The sequence below is a fragment of the Solanum stenotomum genome, chromosome 2, assembly GCF_019186545.1.
Source record: "Solanum stenotomum isolate F172 chromosome 2, ASM1918654v1, whole genome shotgun sequence".
Classification (NCBI taxonomy): Eukaryota; Viridiplantae; Streptophyta; class Magnoliopsida; order Solanales; family Solanaceae; genus Solanum; species Solanum stenotomum.
In genome coordinates, this window is record NC_064283.1 from 21249248 (window position 1) to 21269612 (window position 20365).

The window sequence follows — 20365 nt, forward strand, 5'->3', positions numbered from 1 at the left end:
TCAAAGCCTATCAAGGTTCAGCCCTTTACAAGGAAAAGATGAAGAAATGGCATGATGCTAATATCCTTAAGAGGGAGTTCAGAGTGAGAGACTGGGTGTTACTATATAACTCTTGACTAAGACTCTTTCCAAGAAAGCTCAAGTCCAAATGGTCAGGACCGTTTAGAGTGACACGAGTGTACACCAATGGTGCCATCGAAGTTGAAGGTCAAGAAGGACATGCATTTAAGGTGAATGGGCAACGCTTGAAGTTATACTTTGGTGAGTGACAAGAGATTTCTCTAAATTAGGTGGTGTACCTAGAAGATGCTTGAAAGCATTTCCACATCGTGCCACGACGTTAAATAAGGCGCTTCTTGAGAGGCAACCCAATTTTTAGTTTTTTAAAATAATGTGTGTTGATTGTGTAAGTGTAGGATCTTTTGCGAGAGGAAAATGCTATTGGCGAATATCCAAACCTGTTCGGCGAGCACGACATAATCCGCCCTATGGACTTCAAAGATGGAGCTGAGATTCTGGAACATTCGTCGGGAGGCCTTCATCACTTGGAGAATCGCCAATGTGCTTAGGCGACCCAATTTTTCTCGCCCTTTTACTTCACCGCTGACAGCGTAACTCAATGATCAATCAGCGAGTTTCAAAGTCCATTATGCGAGTTGCCGACCTGTTCGGCAAACTCCTACATTCTCACCGAATTGCACCTTTCTGCGAGTGTCACCCACTGAAGCAAAAGGCGATATTCTTTCTCATTGGGTGCACAGCTGAAGCATTCAGCGACTGTTTTATTTTCTCACTGACTTAGCGCTTAGTGAAGATTCCTCATCACCTAGCTCTGCATGTTTACATACTAGAATTTTATCTTTATCTACTAGTTCTTATTTTTATTCTTATTTTATTAGCGGGACTGTCCGTTCTCTACTCACACTGGCGATAATGCTGAATGCTTTTGGTGGGGGTTATGTACTTGGTTAGTGAATTCCGCGGTGTTCTTGGACCCCTTTTGACCCCCATTTTTGCCTCCTCTAGTGTAATTAATTGTGGTTGTTCTTGTGCAAATTTGAGTATCGGTCTTGTTCAATACTAATGACTTGAATAGTGCTCTCAATCAAACAAACATGAATGTGCGGCTACGGTGAGGCCAAATGAAGTTGCATAGACAATATGTGAACTTTTTGTATCTCGTTGTGACTAGCTTGTTATCGAATGAGTCTCTTGTGATGATCACTGCACACTAGCAAAAGTGTGGAGTCTTATTTGATCTTTGGTGTCAATGCCTTGTGTGATGAGCTTACTGTGAACCATGTGTGATGACACCTAGAATTTTCCCCGTTGGTCCAGTTGACCAAGTGATGTGAGCTCTTGAAATGATCTTAGGCAACAAATTTTAAAGAGTGAAACAATCAGACATTATACCTCTTTTGTGGCCTACCTTGTAAGTGTGTGATCTTTGTTTGAGCACCCTTTGATCCCTACCCTTTTATTGGAAGAAACTTGATGAAATTGTGACCTTTCGTTATCCCCTCAAACTTAATCCTCATGTGATGTGGTTGGTTTGGATATCCAACTTAGGCCAAAAGTCTAAGTTGGGGGTATGGTAAAAACAGAAGGTAAATCAAGAAATGCAAAGAAGTCCCCCTTGATCCATGGTTATGAAAAAGATGGAACCCCTCCATAAAAAAAAGTGAAAAAGAAAGATGAATGAAAATGAAAAAGAAAGAAAAAGTTTTGAAATAAAGTTGCAAAAAGAAATGGGGTATCCAAAGTTTTATTGAAAATGAATAACGGGGTGAATTTTGAGCATGAATTGGAAAATGATGAAGAAAAGTGAAGGAAGTGTTGTCCACACCACATTTCATGAGGATAATAACCACTGAGCCTAAATAACCATACTTTACACTCAGCCCCGTTACAAGCCTTGAAAAGACATTTTTGATCTTGAGTGAGCTGAAACAAGTGTTGATTGGAAAATAAGGGCAATCCTATGGGTGGAGTCATGCATGTGTTTATCTTTGTGAGGGTGAGAGTTGTTTTGGATTCCGGAGCTATAAGTTGTTGAACTGTTGTGTGTGAATATGTAATCATTCCTTGTGTGAGGGAATTTGAGTACCTTTGTTGAGCTAGAACTTGCATTTGAAGCAAGTATTGTGAACTTGAGAATCGTTAATAATGGTGAGTCACAACTTGAATCTTTGAGTGCACAATTGATCTTTGCATTAGTAAGTTGAGTCTTGTTGTGTGCATTCATGATTGAGTCTTATGTAGCACCGTTTTAGACATCCTTTTTGAACTGTTGATCTTGAGTTTTACTTGAGGATAAGCAAAAGTTTAAGTTGGGATGTTGATGAGTCCATGATTTGGACTCATATAGGGCTTTATTTGGATAGATTTTGTGTCCTCAAATGCTTATTTTGTGCTAACAACTGATGTAAAACCATTGATTTTCAGACACATGGATTGAGGAACAAAGCTAGGACAGAAATGGAAATAGAGACACCACGAGCAAAAAAGAGAAGGAAAGGACAAACCTAATCATCGCCAATGTCACTCGGCGATTTGCCAAGTTGCCACCCTACAGCCTAAAGTTACAAAATGCTCCGGCTAAATTAGGGGTAACTTCGGCAAGCAGCAGTTCCACTCGGCGTTTTTCCGATCGCCTCGGTGAAGGATGACCAGGTAGTTAAAAACACTAAAGAAGATCCAGATAAGTGCCGATGGACGAGTGGAAAGGAGAAAGGGCGCATTGCGGAATCGCTCGGCAATCCCAATCTAGCTCGCCTAAAATTACAGTGGTAGGACTAAGAAGAGGTGAAAGATGAAGGCGAGATGAAGGGAAATCGGTAAGTCACCGAATGATCGGTGGAGCCCAACTTACCTCACCGATTGGTCCCAAACAGCTTCGCATCAGACCTGTATAAATTGATTTTTTGAGGAGAGAGAAGGCATTTAGAAATGTGAGGAACATCAGAGTGAGAGTGAAAACACTACTATTGTGGACTTCAAGTGATTTTAGCAAGGTTTTTGATTGAAATTTTGTATTAGAGAAGATTGTATTAGATTTTAACCTTCAATTTCCATTTTTACCTAGCTATGAAAAACATGACAGATGTTGATTTTCGTTTTTTTGCTATGATTGGCTAAAACCCTCTCCTTGGGGTTTTGACTACGTGACCAATTGTTGAGTTTTACTAAGTAGGTGTCATTGATTTGTGAATAATGGTGTTAATTTGAAGTGGGGATGAATCGTTGCTTCTTTTTGTGGTAATCTTGCATGATTAGTGTAACTAGTTCAGTGTTTTGTGCTTGCTTGAGAGAGAAGTGCAGAGCCAAAGTAGCAAATTTAGCATCTTTAGTGGTGGGTCACCATGATTTCAGCTTGAGAAAGTCAAACATGGACTCTATCCTTTTTTATCTAGCTCGAGTGAGTAGATTTGATGAGGACAAAGGCTGGGCATCTTCCGTCTAGTGTTGGAGTTCAAGAGAATTCGGCAAAGATAAGGTAATTGTTTGAGAGAAAACTGCTTTACATATAGTTCGACCTACCTACGACAATTTATCCCACTGTGAGCATCAATGTTCATCCACTAAGTTGAATTCAATAATTGGTTGGTCAATTCCCCAAGTGTTACCTCATTATTTGATCATTTCGTGTTAAGTGTTGAATTGGATTGATAATTGCAACTTGAAATTTGAAGCTTAAACCAAAAAGGTGCATTAAGTGTTCAGTTGAAGAGATTGTTGTCATACTTCTATAATTGAATTTGAAGGAAAAGCTACTCTCTGTGGGATCGACCCCAACTCATTTAGTTGGGTTATGTGTTGACTAGTGATCGTTGACACTTAGAATCGGATGAAGTGTATTTGAAACGTTAATCATTGGCTGGGTATTATAGAAGGTTCGTAGAGGGGTTCTCATCTACTTCATCCCCTTTGGCTAAGTTAACTCAGAAAATAGTGAAGTTTCAATGGTCTGAAGCTTGTGAGAAAAGCTTTCAGGAATTGAAAAAGAGGTTGACTATTGTCGCAGTATTGACCTTACTAGAAGGTACGCAAGGCTTTGTTGTATATTGTGATGCGTCCTGAGTTGGTTTGGGTTGTGTGTTAATGCAGAATGGCGATGTTATAGTTTATGCCTCCAGACAGTTGAAAGTTCATGAGAAGATTTATCAAACCCATGATCTAAAGTTGGTTCTCGTAGTATTTGCTTTGAAAATATGGCATCATTATTTATATGGTGTTCATGTTGATGTATTCACTGATCACAAGGGTCTTCAGTATGTGTCTAGTCATAAAGAGCTTAATCTCAGATAGAGGATGTGGGTAGAGTTACTCAAGGATTATGACATGAGTGTTCTATATCACCCAGGTAAGGCTAATGTTGTTGCTGATGCCTCGAGCAGGTTATCTATGGGTAGTACCGCCTATTTTGAGGAAGATAAGAAAGAGCTAGCAAGAGATGTGCATAGGCTTGCACGATTTGGAGTTCTACTAATGGATTCCACAGAAGGAGGAGTAGTGGTAATAAATGAGGCTGAATCATCATTAGTGTCAGAAGTAAAAGAGAAGCAAGACAAAGATCCTATTTTGCTTGAATTGGAGGCAAATGTTCATAAGCAAAAAGTAATGACTTTTGAACAAGGAGGAGATGGTGTGTTGAGGTATCAACGCAGATTGTGTGTACCAAGGGTGGATGAACTCCAAGAGAGGATCATGGATAAAGCTCATAGCTCCAGATATTCCATTCATTCAGGTTCCAGAAAGATGTATCGTGACTTGAGAGAAGAATATTGGTGGAATAGTATGAAGAAGGGCATTGCAAAATTTGTTACTAAGTGCTTGAATTGCCAACAAGTTAAAGTAGAGCATCAAAGGCCTGGTGGTATGGCTTAGAATATAGAACTTCCGGTATGGAAGTGGGAGATGATCAATATGGATTTCATCACAGGTTTACCAAGGTCTCGCAGGTAGCATGATTCTATTTGGGTGATTATTGATAGAATGACAAAATCAGCCCACTTTTTGCCGGTAAAGACTACCCATTCAGTAAAAGATTATGCTAAGTTGTATATTCAATAGATAGTTAGACTCCATGGAGTGCCAATTTTGATTATTTCAGACAGAGGTGCGCAATTTACTGCACAGTTCTGGAAATCTTTTCAGAAAGGCTTGAGATTCAAAGGTGAACTTAAGTACTACCTTCCATACTCAGACAGATGGTCAAGGAGAGCACACTATTCAGACTTTAGAAGATATGTTGAGAGCCTGTGTGATTGACTTCAAGGGTATATAGGATGATCACCTGCCTCTCATTGAGTTTGCTAACAACAATATTTACCACTCTAGCATCCAGATGGCTCCTTATGAAGCTCTTTATTGGAGAAGATGCAGATCTTCTATTGGATGGTTTGAAGTTGGTGAAGCTGGGTTGATAAGACCACTTAATTTATCAAGCCATGGATAAAGTGAAAGTCATTCAAGAGAGGTTGAAAATAGCGCAGAGTCGTCAGAAATCCTACATTGATGTTAGGAGAAGGGAGTTAGAGTTTGAAGAAGATGATTGGGTATATTTGAAAGTTTCACCCATGAAGGGTGTTATGACTTTTGGTAATAAGGGGAAGCTTAGTCCCCAGTATATTGGCCCCTACAAAATATCCAAAAGTGTTGGTAAGGTAACTTATGAGTTAGAGCTACCCCAAGAGTTAGCAGCAGTCCATCTGGTGTTTCATATTTCCATGTTGAAAAAGTGCATGGGAGACCCTTCACTTATAATACCAACTGAAGATATTGGTATCAAGGATAGCTTGTCTTATAAGGAGATTCTGGTTAAGATTCTAGATCGCCAAGTTTGCAAGTTGATGACCAAGGAAGTAGCATCAGTCAAAGTTCTTTAGAGAAATCAATTTATTGAGGAAGCTACTTGGGAAGTTGGGGAGGATATAAAGAAGAGACATTAATATCTCTTTGAGCCCGGAGAAATTCCAGACCAAGGTACTAATTCTCTTCTTAGTACTCTTTAATTTATATACTAGATGTGTTAGATTTGCTTGTTGGGTGTTTGACCTTAATGTTAGATATTACACCCTTAGCTTACTAAGAGTAATCTCATTCGAGGATGAATGTTCCCAAGGGGGAGATATTGTAACATCTCGCTAATTGAAAGAACTAGAAAGAGCTAGAATTAGAAAGAGTGATTTTTGGAAATAATAAAAATCTGGAAATTTGACAAGAGTTAAGTTAAGAATGAGTTTTGGGTCAACATCAAATGACTATAACTCCTGGCTCAGGATGATTTAGGTGTGTTTCAAGATATCTTAGGAAAGATATTTCAATTATCTTTCAAACGCCGCCAAGTTTGTGCGATTCCAAGTTTGTATGAGTGATATATGCCCATTTGAAGTTGGGTTGTTTGAATAAAGAAAGTCTAAACCGGATTTTAGAAGGGCATTATGGTCTTTTCCATACCCTATTATTTTAATTACATTTTTGGTAATTAAGATGGGGTCTAAACTGATTGAATTCAGTTTACCCTTCATCAAAAAGGATTAGGGTTTTGATAGAAGAGAAAAAAAGAGGAGAAAAGAGGAGAAGGAGCAAGAATTGTCAAGATCTCCAAGAATCGCTTGTGGATTTCATCAAGGGGTGATCCCTACGAGGTATGTGAGATCACATAGCATTTGGTTAGTTCACCCACGCACCAATCATGATTTATTTCAGCGTATTTTCGTTCTTGATGAATATTGTTGAAAGTTTCATTTGAATCTTGATTGATGAGTTGTTGAGAAGTTCTTGTGTTTGAGTAATAATTTTAGGTGTGTTTTCGAGTAGAGTCTTACACATATTGATAATTTAGTCGATTCTAAGTATTTGGGGAAAGAACCAAGTGAAATTAGAGGGTTTAGAGTTGAAAAACGAACAAGAAAAATTGGAGATTTCTGGGCAGGGGCCTGGGGCGCCGCGCCAGCCAATGCGCTCCAGAAGTGGTTCTGAAGTTTTGCTCCTGGTGCCCCACGTCGCTCAGAGTGCCAGGGACACCAATTTTTCCACCCTTTCCCACTTTTTTCTGTACTAGTTCCTTAACAACGTAACTATGTTTTCTAGTTGATTTCTATACTCTATGGTACGTCTAAACATCATGAAATCATCCATAAACATGAGATCATGAACCTTGAATCCATAATTCAATTCAAGGAAAGTTAAGATTCAAGTCAAGAGGTTAAGAGTTAAATCAAGATGAGTTTAAAAGTTTTCCAAAAGTCTTTCACAAACGTTTTAACTTTGTTTTAAGACTTGAGTTTTGAGTTGAGAAAAGAGTAAAGAGTTAAGTTTATTTCTTCAGATGATTATACGAGAACTAAGTATTCCCAAGAGTTAAAAATGCTTTCACATTTGAGAAAGAAAGGTAACACCAATTTCCAAGAGAGCCTTTGGGCTAGTTTTTGAGTAATTATCTCAAACGAAAGAAAGAGTTTCATTTTTAAAACATATTAGCTGAGTATATTTTGGGAGTAGTATTGAGCATCAATATGGGGACGCAAGTTCATAATAAATCAAGTCTCTATAAACCATGTAGTCATCATCGGTAGAAAAGATCATACTTTTTAGATGATTCCTTCGTACTTTTTAGCATAGACTAGTGGATCTACTTAGTTAAAGCGTTCTATGTGAAGACAAAGTATAGGACAGTTCTGGCAGCGTGGGTACGACGTTGTATCATCACTTAGGCTCATATTGGTTGTTGTCGGTTAGAGAAACTCCCACAATATTATATTACTTTTACGTAATTGAGTTGTTATTGTATTTTTCAATACATTGAGTTGCTGTTTACTATTATAAATGCTTTGTATAAACTGCACATTTATTATTGTTTTACTTTGCATTTGAGTTTAGTTATTCAGGAGTTGAGTAAAGCCAAGGTAAGTGTTCCTTTCAGATTCCTTTCAAGCTTATTTTATGTTTAGTTTTCCCCTCGCATACTCGTACATTCAATGTACTGATGTCATTTAGCCTACATAGTTTTANTATATTTTGGGAGTAGTATTGAGCATCAATATAGGGACGCGAGTTCATAATAACTCAAGTCTCTATAAACCATGTAGTCATCATCGGTAGAAAAGATCATACTTTTTAAATGATTCCTTCGTGCTTTTTAGCATAGACTAGTGGATCTACTTAGTTAAAGCGTTCTATATGAAGACAAAGTATAGGACAGTTTTGGCAGCGTGGGCACGACGTTGTATCATCACTTAGGCTCATATTGGTTGTTGTCGGTTAGAGAAACTCCCACAATATTATATTACTTTTATGTAATTGAGTTGTTATTGTATTTTTCAATACATTGAGTTGTTGTTTACTATTATAAATGCTTTGTATAAACTGCACATTTATTATTGTTTTACTTTGCATTTGAGTTTAGTTATTCAGGAGTTGAGTAAAGCCAAGGTAAGTGTTCCTTTCAGATTCCTTTCAAGCTTATTTTATGTTTAGTTTTCCCCTCGCATACTCGTACATTCAATGTACTGATGTCATTTAGCCTGCATAGTTTTATGATGCAGACACAGGTAACCAGGATCAGCATCAAGCGCCTCGTTGATCTAGTTGAGCACTCATAATCAGTTGGTGAGCCTCATTGGTTTCCAGAGGACTCATTTTTCATTGCTTTAGTATTTCAGTTGTTAGGATGATCGGGGATCTTGTCCCTACATCCCTCTTTGTTTTACAGGCTTCATACACGAGTAGTCAGAGTTCTCTAGTCTTGTATTTTAGATGTTTTTCTATAAGACTTGAGTTTCCATTTTGGCTAAGTTGAATGTTTTATTTTAAAACATTCTAAGTAATCTCTTAATCAGTTGAGTAAAGTTGCATGGAATCTTTGTATTTTTGTGCTTTGAGTCTTCCGCTGAGTAGTTAGCCAGGCCAAGGGTTCGCTTGGGAACAACAATGGTTCTCGATTGCCAGCCACATCCGGGGTGTAGGCTCGCGGTGTTACACCTGGCTTCATCACTTTCCAAGTGATCATAGCTTAGCCTCAGAATTTATACACCTTTGTGTGCACTCCAGGGATATTTCTTGTTTTTGCATCACATAATTGTTTAAGGGCATCCTCCCATGAAGGCTTGGTTTTTTGTTTTAGTTCTCCTGCAACTGTAATAATTGCAAGTGACAATCCCTTGCATTCTTTGGCAACATCTTTTGCTATGTTAAAGAGAGACGGATTATCAACTAAATTACCGGCTTTCTACCTAAAAAGAATCCGTGCTTCCTTTTCAGGTAAGGTTCCAACTTCCATGATCTTCTGAGCTTCCATATTTTCGTAAACATCTCTCAGCCACGTCATCAATGTCACTTTGCACCGATGGTTGTGGTTGCTACCCCTAGGAATTCCAAGTTTCTCTAGATCGTGAAGAGCTTCCCAAACATCATCCAAGATTATAAGAAAATGATTGTTCTGATCCTTTAACCTTGAACACAACTGATCTTCACGATTCCATAAATTATCCCCTTTTAATGTCATCCTGACTTCTTTTTCAATCTCACCCTGAATTTTTTTGAAGTTTGGTTGTTGACTAACAGTTACCATGACAACATCATCGAACCACCTTTCTTGTTTCTCCCTTGCTCTTATTTTCTTATCTAGTGTTGTCTTACCAACACCACCTATACCACATATCCCAATCATATTGACCCCATCATCTCTCAAAGTTGCCATGACCTCTTCCTCTTGCAATTTTTTGGAGTCATGTACTGTCACTAGATACAACTTCAATTTCTACGACAGGATAGGAAAAAACAAAATGCTTGTTACTTTCATTTTAAAGTTCAATCACCTCTAGGGTAATTTTCTTGGCTCTCTTGCTCAGTGAGTAACGTTATTTCGAGTTTGAACACCAACCATATCTTTCAACCTCAATTCTACCTCGTCGCATCACAGTTGCCACATCTGCAGTAGTGATATCAACACTAGTTAACCAAGCCTCAACATTGGGTGAAATGACTTGTAAGTTTCTCTGGGTAAACTCTGCTCTTTCTTCCACGCCGTTCATCTTCTGAGATCCTTCATCCAGAGATGTGATGGTGCTCTTGTAGTAATAGAAATACCCAATCCCTCGCGCAACTTACTGGATCAAGCAATCTGTGATCATTTTCACAAAAATAAATAAGAATTCCATATCTGATTAATTAATTCTTCACTGGCTAGTGTAATAAAGAAAAGCAACCAAAGTTTTTTTTTTCTTCTTTGCTTCAATCCTAAGAAAAAGGCTAATAATTCCATGGTTCTTACTCTTGGGCCCAATCAAGACTTTTCTTCCCTTTTCTTTTAGTAGTTGGTAAATTGGCCAATAATTCAGCAAGTATATCAATAGTAGCTTGGCTCTATTTATTATCAATAAAATATGTTTCTATGCTTTCAAATTCACTTATTTTTTAAAAATATATCTATACAAGTCACAAACTTGCAATTCAATTCAACAAATGGAAGCCACCAACATTAATGTGCTTACCTCCATTTTCTCCCTTCTCTTTTAGCAGAGATAAATATTTCCTTTGTTTTAGTATGTTTGTCCTGGTTTGACTTGGCATAAAGTAAAAATTACTTTTGAATTTTATGATATTAAAATTAAAGAATATGCAGATCTTGTGGCCATAAGCATATAATGTTAAAATTAGAATTAAAAAGTTATCAAAAAGTGTTGGGATATATATTATTAATCATATATGTAACACCCCGTTGTAACACCCCGTATCCAAAAATAGAGATTTCAGATTTCTGGTGTTACAGGTGGCACTCACGGACACCATCCACGGACCATAGATGGACTCACGGTCCGTCCTGCAGGTCCGTGGTTCGTGACAGAAAACTTTCCTAGAACTCAGTCAGAAAATTTGGCTAAGTGTTGACCCACGGCCGGACTTACGGTTCGTAGGTCAGGTCACAGACCGTAGTTCGTGTCCATGGATTAATGCCCCAAAAGCCAAGCTTCAGTTCCGATTGACGGTTGACCAGCACGGACCGTCAATCGATCCATGGTCCGTAGGTCTGACCGTAGGTGAGGGTAGCAGTCAGTTAGCTGAAAATTGTTGATGGATCAACTTCAGATGGTCATAACTTTTAGCACAAAAAGAATTGTCTGTCCAAAAACCTATTATATGATAGATAATTGAATTATCTTTCCAACGCCAGCGAGTTTGCTAAATTCCAACCTCCGAGTAAAAAGTTATGCTAGTTTTAGTGAAGCCCTATCGGACAGACTCGACCTACGGATCCAATCGACGGACCGTCGATTAAATGACGGCCTGTCAGTCCCGTCCGTCAGTCACTCCGACAACAGCTAAGTCAGGGGTCTTTTAGTCTTTTCCTATTTCGTTTAACCCCTAAGGTACATCGTTTAGACCCTAAATCATGATGTTTTAGTTAGTTTAAGCCTACAAACATAACTAAAATTTACCTTAGTCAAAATCATTAATCAAAACTTAGAAAAATTGGAAGCAAGAGAGGAGAAAGAGGTCAAGAACCCTAGTTCAAGAACGCAGCAAGTTTTCTTCAGTTCCAGCCCCGAAATCGAAAGATTTCTCCGTGGAATTCGTCACCAAGTATGTGGGATTTCACTAGTGGGTTCCTTTCGCCCATTAGGTCCCTAGAATTCAGTCAGATTCTTGATTCCATTATTATGAACAGACCTAGGGTTTCTAGAATTTGAATAGATCATAATGAATTAGTTATTTAAATGTTCCAAATCAGATTATCATGTTATTGCTCAGTTTATCGCATGAATTTCAGAATCCTAGCTATGTATTTCTTTAGTTTTTGAATTACACATGCTAGGTTAGATATCTCAGTTATTCAGTTATACATGCCTCAGTTTATGAATGCGTCATTATCAGATTAATTGTTGCATTCTCAGTTTGCATGTTCAGTTCGAGCTATCCACTATTTACAGAAATTCAGTCATAATCAGTTAACTACTTAATTCATTGGGAGTAGCATAATGCCGAGTTGGACTAGGGTTCAGCTTACCCATATAGTCCCAGAACTACGAGCCACGTAGGTGTAAGTCCCCTCTGTGGGCAGCATCAGTTTAGTGATCACGCCAGAATGCCTCTATACCTCTGGCAGGGTATATTGGGTCCTCTCGATGGGGCGTATACATCGTACTCCACATTTAGCTCATGTGGTTTTATTGTCGGTTATTAGTAGCTCCCACAGTTTAGTCAGACTCTATTGCATTGACCACATTTACAGTTCATTCAGTATTCAGTCAGCATGTTATAAATTGGTCATTGCATTCAGTTAGCACAGTATTCAGTATCTATATCATGTTCAGATTATTTCATTACTTTATTGCTTTGTTCAGTTATATGTTCTTTCAGTTTTACTCTATCTTGCATGCTCGGTACCTTTCAAGTACTGACGCATACGTGCGCTACATCTTCTCGTGATGTAGGTTCAGGTTCTCAGCATCCAGATCACGCTTAGATCGGTACCCGATCTTCAGTTCAGCAGCATCAGTGGTGAGTCCTCATTCTTCAAGGACTAGTGACATGTTTATCTTTATCTCTTTTAGTCTTTAGTTTCAGTTTTGCTAGACCTAGTTGGGGCATGTCCCAACATTTCTAGTCAGTTTAGAGGTTTATTTCAGACATAGTAAGATTCAGCTTAGTATTTTGAGTTTGATATTTCTTTTGTATTAAACTCTCAGATTTGGTATATTCAGTTATAGTATATGGGCATTCCCCATCTTTTCAGATTTATTTATGAATTAGCTTCCGCATCAGTTTATTATCTTTAGTATGCTCATGATCATGCCAGAAGGGTTAGCTTGGGATCAATTGTGGTCCTAGGTCCCGTGTCCACGTCTCAGGGGTAGCTCGGGGCGTGACACCCGTATTCAAAATAGACCAAAAATGCAGATTTTGAGAAGTTGCAGGTGCAACCCACGGCCCGTAAGACAGACCATGGCCCGTGCTGGTGGTCTGTGGTTCACCTCTGCAACACCTCTCCAAACCCAGCTCAAAAAATCGGCTAAGTCTCGACCCACGGTCCGTAGACCAGATCACAGTCTGTGGTCTGGGTTCGTGGATCGAGGGTCCCTTTACCCAGCCTTTGACGTGAACGATATACAACCATTACAGAACGTCGTTCGATCCACGGTCCGTAGGTATGATCGTTGTGAAGGCCAGCAGCCAGTTAGGGGGGGATTGCTGATTGGGTCAACTTCAAATGGTTAGAACTCCCAGCACAAAAAGAATTATGTGTTACATGACCTATGATATAATAGATAATTGAATCCTCTTTCCAACGCTACCGAGTTTGCTAAAATGCAACCTCCGAGTAAAACATTATGCTCGTTTTAGTGAAGCCATGTCGGGCAGACTTGACCTACGACCCCAACCTACGGACCGTAGGTTGACCTATGGCCTGTAGGTCCCATCCGTCGGTTACTCCGACAGCAGTTAAGTCAGGTGTCTTTTGGTCTTTTCCTATTTCGTTCAACCCCTAAGTTATGTCGTTTAGACCCTAAATTATGAGATTTTAATCAGTTTAAACCTAGAAACATAACTAGAACTTACCTTAGTCAGGTCATTCATCAAAACTTAGAAAATTAGAAGCGTAAGAAGAGAAAGAGGCGACCAACCCTAGTTCAAGAATGCAGCAAGTTTCATCCAATTCCAGCCCTGAAATTGAAGGATTTCTCCGTGGAATTCGTCACTAGATATGTGGGATTTCACTAGTGGGTTCCTTTCACCCATTAGGACCCTAGTTTGCAGTCAGTTTCTTGATTCCCTTATTATGACTAGACCTAGGGTTTCTTGAATTTTAGAATTACTGGGTTCTTAGCTGTTAGAATGATCCAAATCAAATTAGTACGTTAATATTCAGTTTATTGCATGAATTCCAGTACCCTAGTTATGTATTTCTTCAGTTCTTGAATTACGCATGCTAGGTCAGATTTTTTAGTTATTCAGTTATACATGTCTCAGTTATTAATGCATCAATATCAGTTAATTATTGCATACTCAGTTTGCATGTCCAGTTTGAGTTATCTAGTAACTTACAGAAATTCAATCATAATGTGTTAATCACCTAATCCATTGAGAGTAGCATAATACCAAGTTAGAATAAGGTTCAGCGTACCCAAATAGTCCCAAAATTACTAGCCACGTAGGTTGTAAGTCCCCTCTGTGGGTATCATTTCAGTGATCATGCCAGCATGCCTCTATACCTCTGGCACGGTATATTGGGTCCTCTCGATGGGGCGTACACATCGGACTCCACATTTAGCTCATGTGGTTTTATTATCGGTTATTAGTAGCTCCCACAGTTCAGTAAGATTCTATTGCATTGACCATGTATCAGTATATTCAGTATTCAGTCTCAACATGTTATAAATTAGTCATTGCATTCAGTATCTATTTCATATTCAGATTATATCATTTGCTTATTTGCTTTGTTCAGTTATATGGTATTTCAGCTTTATTATATATTGTATGCTCAGTACATTTCAAGTATTGACGCATACTCTGCGTTATATTTTTTCGTGATGTAGGTTCAGGTTCTCAGCATCTAGATCACGCTTAGATTGGTTCTCGATCTCCAGTTCAGCAGAGAGTTCTCATTCTCTGAGGACAATAGTCATGAGTTTCTTTTTAGTATTTTTAGTCCTTTAGTTTCAGTTTTGCTAGACTTAGCTGGGGCCTGTCCCAACATTTCTAGTTAATTAAAGGCTATTTTCAGACATAGGTAGATTCAACTTAGTTTGAGTTAAAAGCTTCTTTCTATTAAACTCATCAGTTTTTATTTATCTCAATTATAGTATATGGGTATTCCCCATCTATTCATTTTATTTATGACTTAGCTTTTGCATCAGTTTATTATCTTTAGTATGATCATGATTATGCTAGCAGGGTTAGCTTGGGGTCACTTGTGATCCTAGGTGCGTCCAGGGGGTAGCCTCGGGGAGTGACAAACTTGGTATCAGAGCACTAAGTTTAAGTGTCCTAGAATGTCTGAAAAGCCGCACTAAGTAGAGTCGTTTTCATGGGTGTGAAGTGCACCACATCTAATAAAAGGGAGGCTACGAAGTGTTTTAGGAAAACTTCACTCTTTTGATATTCTTATCATGCGTAAGGTATGATCTAATTTTATTCTAACTCAACATTCTACGTTTTAGTGATCATGCCTCCCTGTAGAGTTAACACCAGGAATGCGAATGCCACGAATGCAATTGCTCTAGTCTCAGATCAGGAGGTTTCAAATGCAGAATTTTGGAACACTAATTCAGTTTTTGGCTCAAAGTATGGCCAACCAGAACAATCAGCAAGTTCCAGTTCCTACTAATAGATATGATGGATTAGTGGCAGCTAGAGTATGAGATTTTGTAAGGATGAATCCACCTGAGTTTTTAGGGTCACAAGTTGGTGAGGACCCACAAAACTTCATTAAGAAATTCTTTGGAGTGATGCAAGAAACTGGTAATGGTAGGGTTGAGTTGGCATCTTACCAGCTTAAGGATGTGGCTCACATATGGTACACTTAGTGGAAAGATTCAGGGGCTACTTTAACTTTTATGACTCCTTATATAGTAGTAGTCTTAGGTGTCAGTCCAGAAACTCTCTCAGAACCCTTCTTAGTCTCTACTCCAGTCGGTGACCCAGTTATAGCTAGACGGGTATACAGAAATTGCCATGTCATAGTCTCCCAGAAAGTCACCTTAGCAGATCTTGTAGAGTTAGAAATAGTAGACTTCAAAGTCATTCTAGACATGGATTAGTTAAATTCCTGCTATGCCTCAGTCGATTGTAGAACTAGGATTGTTTGTTTTCAGTTTCCAAACGAACTAATCTTAGAATAGAAGGGTAGTAGCTTAGCATCTATGGGTCGATTCATTTCTTACCTTAAGGCCAGAAAAATGATTTTAAGGGTATCTCTATCATCTAGTTCAGGTCAAGGATTCTAACTCTGAAACCCCAACTCTTGAGTCAGTTCCTGTAGTCAGTGAGTTCCTAGAAGTGTTTCCAGAAGATCTTCCCAGAGTTCCTCCCGAAAGGGAAATCGACTTTGGCATAGATCTCCTTCCAGATACCCAACCTATTTCTATTCCTCCTTACAGAATGGCTCCAGCTGAGCTTAAGCAATTGAAAGAGCAGTTGAAAGACCTTCTAGATAAGGGCTTCATCATACCTAGTATTTCTCCATGGGGTGCACCAGTGTTGTTTGTGAAAAAGAAAGATAGTTCCCTCAGGATATGCATTGACGATATGCATTTGAACAGAGTCACAATCAAGAATAAGTATCTCATCCCCAGGATTGATGAGTTGTTTGACCAACTTCAAGGTGCTAGTTATTTCTCAATAGACCTCAAATTCAGTTATCATAAGCTCAGAGTTCGGGATAGTGACATTCTGAAGACAGCCTTCAAAACTCGGTATAGTCATTATGAATTCATAGTTATGTCATTTGGACTAACCAATGCTCCTGCAGCTTTCATGGATTTGATGAACATAGTGTCCAAGCAATACTTTGACTTGTTCGTTATCGTCTTTATTGATGATATCATCATTTACTCTAGGAATGAGAAAGAATATGTGAATCATTTGAGGGTTGTCCTGCAAATTCTCAAAGATTGTCAGTTATTCGCGAAGTTTAGCAAATGTGAGCTTTGGTTACAATCTATTGCTTTCCTTGGGCATGTAGTATCCAGCAAAGGGATCCGAGTGGATTCTCAGAAAATAAAAGCAGTGAAAAAATGGCCCAGACCTACCTCTCTTATAGATATCAGAAGTTTCTTGGGTCTAGCGGGTTATTACATAAGGTTTGTGGAAGGATTTTCATCCATAGCCTCTTCATTGACTAAGTTGACTCAGAAAAAGATAAAGTTCCAATGGTCAGATGATTGTGAGAAAAGCTTCTCAGAACTGAAAACCAGGTTGACTACAACTCTTGTTTTGACTCTACCAGAGGGTTCGGATGGCTATGTTATATATTGCGATGCATCTAGAGTTGGCCTAGGTTGTGTGTTGATGCAGCAAGATAAGGTTATAATTTATGCTTCTAGACAGCTTAAGGTGCATGAGAAGAACTATCCAACTCATGACCTCAAGCTTGCAGCAGTGGTGTTTGCACTTAAGATTTGGAGGCACTACTTGTATGGTGTTCATGTAGATGTGTTCACAGACCATAAGAGCCTTCAGTATGTGTTCACCAAGAAAAAGTTGAATCTTCGCTAGAGAAGATGGCTTGAGTTCCTCAAGGATTATGACATGAGTGTGTGCATTACCATCGTGGTAAGGCAAATGTAGTAGTAGAAGCCCAACTATCTATGGGTAGTGCAACACATGTTAAGGAAGAAAGAAAAGAGCTAGCAAAGGATGTTCACAGACTTACTCGCCTAGGAGTTCGTCTTATGAGTATATCAGATGGTGGTGTAATGGTTTTGAATGGGGAAGAATCTTTTTCTGTAGTGGAATTTAAGGAAAAGCAAGACAGTGATCCGATATTGCTCGAACTCAAGGGTGCAGTCCATCAACAGAGAGTTGAGGTTTTCTCCTAAGGGGGAGATGGTTTGATTCGCTACCAGGGTCGATTATGTGTTCCTGATGTGGGTGAGTTGAGACAGCATATTCTTGCAGAGGCCCATAACTCCAGATATTCTATCCATCCAGGCACCACTAAGATGTACCGCGATCTGTAGGAAGTCTATTGGTGGAATGGTATGAAAAGAGATATAGCAGATTTTGTGGCTAAGTGCCCCAATTGCCATCAAGTCAAGGTAGAACATCAAAAACTAGGAGGTATGACACAAAAGATTGACATTCCTAGTTGGAAGTGGGAAGTGATCAACATGGACTTCATCACAGGTTTACCTGGTACTCGCAGACAGCATGACTACATTTGGGTGATAGTGGATAGAGTTACTAAGTCTTCTCGCGTTTTGGCAGTCAAGACTACATATTTGGCAGAAAATTACGTGAAGCTTTACATTAATGAGATTGTGAGGTTGCATGGGGTTCATTTGTCTATCATCTCAGATAGAGGTCCTCAGTTTACCTCTTATTTTTGGAAGTCATTTCAGAAAGGTCTTCGTACTCAGGTTAACCTTGCACAGCATTTCATCTGCAGATGGATGGGCAGGCAGAGCGTACCATTTAGACCTTAGAGGACATGTTGAGATCTTGTGTGATTGACTTCAAGGGTAGTTAGGATGATCACCTTCCTCTGATAGAGTTTGCCTACAATAATAGTTACCATTCCAGCATTCAGATGGCCCCTTATGAGGCATTGTATGGGTGTAGATGTAGATCTCCAGTTGGTTGGTTTGAAGTAGGTGAAGCAGCCTTGGTAGGACCAGATTCAGTCCATGATGCTATGGAGAAAGTGCAACTCATTAGAGATAGACTTAAGACTGCCCAGAGTCGCCAGAAGACCTATTCAGATGTGAAAAGAATGGAATTAAAGTTCCAAGTTGATGAGTGGGTTTTCCTGAAAGTGTCACCTATGAAATGGATGATGAGATTTAGCAAGAAATGGAAGTTCAGTCCTAGATATGTAGGCCCTTACAAGATTTTGAAGAGGATTGGTAAATTGGCTTATGAGTTAGAGTTGCTAGCAGAATTAGCAGCAGTGCATCCGATTTTTCTTATTTCACTTTTGAAGAAGTGTGTGGGTGATCCAGCATCCATAGTGCCATTAAAGAGTGTGGCCGTGAAAGATAGTCTCTCGTATGAGGATGTACCAGTTGAAATTCTTGATCGTCAGGTTAGAAGATTGAGAAACAAAGAAGTCGCTTCAGTCAAGGTTTTGTGGAGGAGTCAGTCCGTAGAGAGAGCTACTTAGGAAGCAGAAGCAGCTATGAAGTCCAAGTATCCTCACCTCTTTTTTCTCGATTCCATTCCAGCTTGAGGTAATAGTTCCTCTTCAGTTTTTCAGTCATTCATGCGCTAATTCAGTCTTAGTATTTTGTTCCTTCAGTCAGCCTTGCATTTTCGGCGTATATACATGTTCTTGGAACTCAGTTCAGTCAGAAATCAATTTCTAGTACTTAGTGGTAGGGATTGCAGCTTCTTCCCTCCATACTCAACTAGTTTAGTCTTTATTCGAGGACGAATGGTCCCAAGGGGGAGATAATGTAACACTCCGTATTCGAAACAGACCAAAAATGCAGATTTTGAGAAGTTGCAGGTGCAACCCATGGTTGGCACCCACGAAATGTTCTGTGCTGGTGGTCTATGGTTCACCACTGCAACCCCTCCCCAAATCTAGCTTAGAAAATTGGCTAACTCTCGATCCATGGACAGACCCACGGTTCGTAGGCTAGACCATAATCCGTGGTTTGGGTTCATGGATTGAGGCCCCCTTTACCAAACCTTTGACGTAAACGACGGCCGACCATCATGGACCGTCGTTCGATCCACGATCCGTAGGTGTTATCATTGGTGAAGGCTAGTAGCCATTTAGGGGGGAATTGCTAATTGGGTCAACTTCAAATGGTCACCACTCCCAGCACAAAAGGAATTATGTGTTCCATGACCTATGATATAATAGATAATTGAATCCTCTTTCCAATGCCACCTAGTTTGCTAAAATCCGACCACCGAGTAAAATGTTATGCTCATTTTACTGAAGCCTTGTCGGGCAGCTTGACCTACGACCCCAACCTACGGACCGTAGGTCCCGTCCAACGGTCACTCCGACAGCAATTAAGTCATGGGTCTTTTGGTCTTTTCCTATTTTGTTTAACCACGAATCTACGTCGTTTAGACACTAAATTATGAGGTTTTAGTCTGTTTAAGCCTAGAAACATAACTAGAATTTACCTAAGTCAGATCATTCATCAAAACTTAGAAAATTAGAAGCGTAAGAAGAGAAAGAGGCGACCAACCCTAGTTCAAGAAAGCCACAACTTTCCTCCAGTTCCAGCCCTGAAATCGAAAGATTTCTCTGTGGAATTCATCACCAGGTATGTGGGATTTCACTTGTGGGTTCCTTTCACCCATTAGGTCCCTAGTTTTCAGTCAGTTTCTTGATTCCCTTATTATGACTAGACCTAGGGTTTCTTGAATGTTAAAATTATTGGGTTCTTAGTTGTTAGAATGATCCAAATCCAGAACCCTAGCTATTTATTTCTTTAGTTCTTGAATTACATATTCTAGGTCAGATATTTCAGTTATTCAATTATACATGCCTTAGTTATTAATGCATCAATATCAATTAATTCTTGCATACTCAGTTTACATGTCCAGTTTAAGCTATCCAGTAACTTACAAAAATTCAGTCATAATCTGTTAATCACCTAATCCATTAGGAGTAGCATAATACTGAGTTGGGCTAAGGTTCAACGTACCTAAATAGTCCCAGAATTACTAGCCACGTAGG